This window comes from Platalea leucorodia (genome assembly GCF_965183815.1).
Source record: "Platalea leucorodia genome assembly, chromosome: 4".
Classification (NCBI taxonomy): domain Eukaryota; kingdom Metazoa; phylum Chordata; class Aves; order Pelecaniformes; family Threskiornithidae; genus Platalea; species Platalea leucorodia.
The window spans coordinates 126,656,646-126,661,948 of NC_138826.1; positions in this window are offsets into that span (position 1 = coordinate 126,656,646).

A 5,303-nucleotide genomic window follows, 5' to 3' on the forward strand; every position below is an offset into this window, starting at 1 on the left:
ATTTTAACAAAACCAAGAATTCTCTTAATCTGGGGAGCTGGAGGCTATAAAATGTTTCAAATATCGGAAAGGTTCATCATTTTAATGCAATAGTAAGTACTGAAGACCAACATGTAATTTCTTTTTTTAAAAAGCACTTTTGGGAATAGAGGTGCCTGTACTTTTTAATTTGCCTATTGGACATAACGGCTGTCCAGCCTTTGTTTTCTCCCCTGGTATGAAGTTTGTGCATATTAGAGTCTGCCATGTACAGACATTTAAATAAATCAGCATTGGAAGGGACTGTGGGTAGAGGATTGTAAATCTGATTCACAAAAATATCCAACCGTCTTTCCCCCTCTTCCTGGCAGCTACAGAGATTGTTGGGTTTATTACAAACACAAGTTTCCATCTCACGGAATTATAATGATTTACAAGCATTCACCCCTTGCTTTGGACGCTGTGAAGTGATGCAGTGGTTAGCAGGTACGTGGACTCTCTAAAGAAGCTTCTTTAATACTGACAGAAGAGCGAACGTATTTGGCTACGAATGTACAAGTACCGAAGGGGGACAGAACAACTCTGTAGTGGTGGAAATGTTTGTAGGGACAGTATTTCAGCATGAAAACAGAAGTGGATATAGAGAATGAGCCAGACCAGTGACTGAGTAAAATGCGGTTTAATGAAGAATGGTCAGAACAACTCCCAGAAATTAGAACAAAAGAAGAGATGAGAACAACAAAGAAAACAAGAGCCCAATAAAACATGAGGAGAAATAAAAGGTATCGGTGAAAGAAGGGAAGAAGGTGGTCAGGAGGAAACGTTTGAAGGAAGATAATTAGCACTGCGTGTAGATTAGATATCAAAAGAAGGCTAAATGACAGGAATGAGTGCAACAGCAAAATGCACCAGGTGATAACTAGAGGATTTGCTCAGGAATAGAGAAAGCAAAGGCACTCCATGGCAAAGTTAATGCCTAATGATTATCTCTTTTATCAAGAGGGAAAGTTGAGCCAGGAGTGCAGGTTGGATGGAGAAATGAAACCAGGAAACTTTGGAATTAATATCAGCTGTGTCATCACCTGCCGTCGTGGCTGAGCATGGGTGTCGGCGGAGAGCGAGATGCTGCTGAGGAGGATGTTTTGAAAAGCAATTTTGAAACACAGAGTGGAAACCATTAGACTTATTTGCCTTGAGCAGAAAGGGATTGAGTTAATGGAAAACACCATTTTGTCTTCCCAAAGTAATGTGTTTGAGTGCCTGACCAGCTGAATGCCGTTACCGTGAATACGATGCAGACCTCTTTCTCAATCCAGTGGAAAAAACTTCTCTGTTGTAATCTGGACGTGTTAGATGTTTTCAAGAACAAGCAATAAGACATTCAGTGTAGAAAACATACATCTTGGATTCTTTTACTTATCATGGATATTTTGTTTTCTCTAGAAAATACCAGCCTCTTTGCTCTCGTGACTGTTCTCTGTTGCCATCAGTGGGATCCAGGAGACCATGCTATTCAGAGAGAATTGCTTTCTGATCAGTCGGGAGTATCAAGCTTCACTGAAGCTAATCAGCAGGTTGTCTCTCTTCTGCTCAGACTAAATGATGGAGCAGCTGAACTTCTTTGTATTTAGCAGTGAAGGAAAATGAGGGATACTGTTACCTTTCTCATAGACTAAGCTTGTCAGGGCGGTGTAGAAAACGAATTGTAAAGAGGTTCCTTGCCATTTGAAAAGGTGCAGGGCTTTGGTCTTTGGTTGTTCTAGGCATGTCTGTGGTTCGAGTCTTGTTTTCAGTGGGTAAGTTTACTAAAGCAGCTCCCGTTCTTCCTTGTGCTGCTCATTTCTCTCCCTTTCCTGTCCCTAAGAGGCCACGGGCAACTGAACCAGTTATCTATTTGAGATTAAAATAGCCCTGCCAGAAGAACATTTACTGCTGAGGAAAATCTCAGAGGAATCCTGGTCCCTGATCAGAAGGAGCCAAAAAAGACAGCGACAGAAGCAAAAGAACCAGAGAGGACAGGGAGAGGCTCGGTAGCATAGCTCAGAAACAAGGTCTGCAGATTTTTCTAAGTAAAACTCTTTTGAATGAGTCTTGGGATGCATAATGAAAGAAATAATGAAAAAAATAATATTTGATTTTTACTGTGTTTAGGGAAAAATTATTTTGTGTAATGTTTATTAACAAACCACATGGCATAAAAGAAGCAATCACAATTATACTCATTATCTCCTTTTAGCAAAAACGACTGGCAAGAGACCACATTATACTAACTGTTGAGGCTAAAAAGAAGTAACAGTGACAAGCGTGTCTGAAATATTAGATCGAGGAGACAAAAATTAGCCTCTGCAGTCAACTGTTGTATTTTGTAAAGATGCTTGGGCCTGGCTACAAAACAAGCTACTGTTTACACATGCAAGGCTTTTAATAAATAATTAAGGGAAGTTTCTGCAAACTAAGAGTATAATAAACCTGGCCTCATAAAGTCACTGCTGTAGTTACAACTGGATAAATAAAGAGTGCTTTAGCTCTGGCAGCTGTCAGGCCAGGACATCTCAGTATCATTATTTTTATGGAAATAATCACATGAGAGAAAGGAGGGATATTAGGTTATGGTCCTTTTCACAGAGGGAGAAGAAAATGTATATGCACAGCCAGGGGACCACATCCAAACTGAGAATCAAATGACTACTGAGAAATGTGTGTGCAGGGAAACATAATGTCTTATGTTCTTTAGTCCAACAAATTGATACTATCTTTTTTTTAACAAGTTGTTCCATAAGCTGTGGAATTAATGAAAGCCAGCGTCATACAGAGTCGCATCCTTTCCCTGCAGCGCTCCGCAGTTCAGCCTGCCTCTCCCTTGTCCTTTCCCAGCACTAACCATAAGCCTTCCCCGTGTCCTGCAGGACAGAGTTCTTTCCCCTAACCCCAGCGCGCGAGGCAGCTGCAGACTTGCCCCAGCATCTGCCAGGCACACGCAGATCCGCCAGCCATCGCGTGGCCGCTGCTTTCTGCCAGACCGAATGGATCAAGGCTGAACTCCCCTCGCCTTTGCCTCAGTTGGGAAGTTAATATCGTCGCTCTCTACCTAGCTGCCAACTTTCACAACTCTGAAAGGAACTGAACATCTTTGAGGTCTTTTATCCTTCACTCAAATTTGCATGAAATCAGCTAACCAGTTTGAAAGTTGCTTATAGAGGACTGAGAAACTAATAGCATAGTTGCATGCGCCTTATATCCCTAGGAAAGAAGGCTAAAAATAGAAGAATCTGTACTGAGATACTGAGGAAAATGACTTACTGACAGCAAAACTTTCAGCAACCACCTGTAGGCTGAAAAAAAAAAAAAAAAAAAGGCTCTGCATATACCATTTACAACAGAAACTGAGAACATTGGAGCATTCCTGGAATCAACAGTCATGTTTGGGGTAAGATAACAGATGTGGTTCCTTCAGCTGTACAGAAACCATCCGAAACTTTGTTCTGAAACTTTCTTGCTCTACATCAAAACGATTATTCCGTAATTGCTGCCTTCTAGCTTTTTTGAGATTTTTTTTTTAAGGAGAAGAAAATCCTCACTGTGAAGCAAAGAAGTTTTAAACTGCTACCTGTTTGCAATTTGAGAAGTGCAATAGGAGGATGGAGTCTTTTCTAGTACTGCTAGAGTAGTAGTATCTGGGACTCTCTGAAGTGCTGGTAAGGGAGTTTTCTAGAGGGGCCTCAGTTAATATACTGCTCAAACACCTCGAGGGAAAGTCTTTAAAGTATTACGTTGTTTGAGTTACCCGCATCTGTTTGTAAGTGGAATAAACTTATTAAAATAGAGGTTCCCTCTGTTCCTGCTAAACTGGCATTTCAGCCCCACAGCTGCTCTGCAGAGTGCTGTGAGGCCAGCAGTTTTTATCAGCGTGAACTGAAACCCATGCTTTCTGGCTTTCGAGAAGATACCCTCACTAAACCTGGCACATCTCAATAGAAGTACAGTTTTGTGACAAATTTGGGATGAGACACAAATACTTAAGTGAAAAGGCGTACCTTTTCCTAGTTACTTTTTTACACAGAGGTTCTTTCTGTATAGAGGTATATCTCTAGGAAGTATAACTTCTGGTGGTGGTGGAAAGAAATAGTATTCAAAAATAACAGTTTATACCATCCTCTACCACACAGACATTCAGGTAAGAATTTGTATTTCTATTCTCTACCTCAGTAAAAATAGAAGGTAATGAAAAGCTGTGGAAACCTTATATGAACCACAATTTAAATATATAATGTAGAAAAATGTACATTGTGTATGTACAGGTTATTTTTTTTCAACATTGTGGGAAAGAGATGCTTGGGGGGGAGTTTTGAGCCAAATACCCAGGGCTTTTCTGAGTTTCTGATTTTTTAATAATTTATTCATTCCCTTGTCCCCTTGAAGAAACACTTACCTTCATGACCGTAGTTTATTAAAGACTAAAAGGATTTGATAGTACTTCTTTTACATGCGTACTTAGTTGTTGGGGAATTAGGTTATTTTCTAAATCACTCTAAAACAGAGAATACTGGAGGAATCAAAAAGCAAGGGGTTTAATATGGTTAACCAGAAAAAAACACTCCAGACTCTTTCAGTGGGAGGTCACCATGTGAAGGAAGGAAAAAAGGAACCAACAGTGCTGGAGAAGTGTCCCTTGTGTCAGGATACAGGACACCATGCAGAGGTACAGCTAAATTCCCAGGACCCTGGCCTGAGGGGGAAACTGCACATTTGGTAGAAAAATATGAGACAAAACATCACAGAGAAAATCCTGAACTTTCCAGCTAGTCCTGGGCGCTGGACCCTAGTACGTGCTGAAAATAGTAGTATTTATACGGCATTTCTGCTGCTTAAATATTTAACAGACCCTTCAGATGTCTGCCATCTCTAGTTGGAGTTTGTTCATTTATTTGTGTTTATTTAATCTGTAGTTTATGTACTACCAGTAGGCTCTAGGGAACACAGGGAAATGCTAGGTGCCATTCTTCAGAAAGAGCTAAAGTACAGATGCTGAAATTACTTGGCCGGAGCTACAGAGCCCTCCCAGTTCTGGGATCCCTAAAGGCAGCACCATGCTTCCATTATAGATGGTATGTCTCTGGTTTTCATGCCTTACTGCTTGGAGAGGCTTTATTTACTTTTAAATAACTTTTTACTTTTTAAACAAGCACAAACACTGTGAAGACATCTACAGCCCATAATTCTGTTTGTCTTTTTTAGATTTCTGTAGATACATCAGAATAGAACATCCGAAGTATGTCAGACAGAAGGCCTTTCCTCAGCAGAGAGAGAGTGGAGACGGGCAGGAG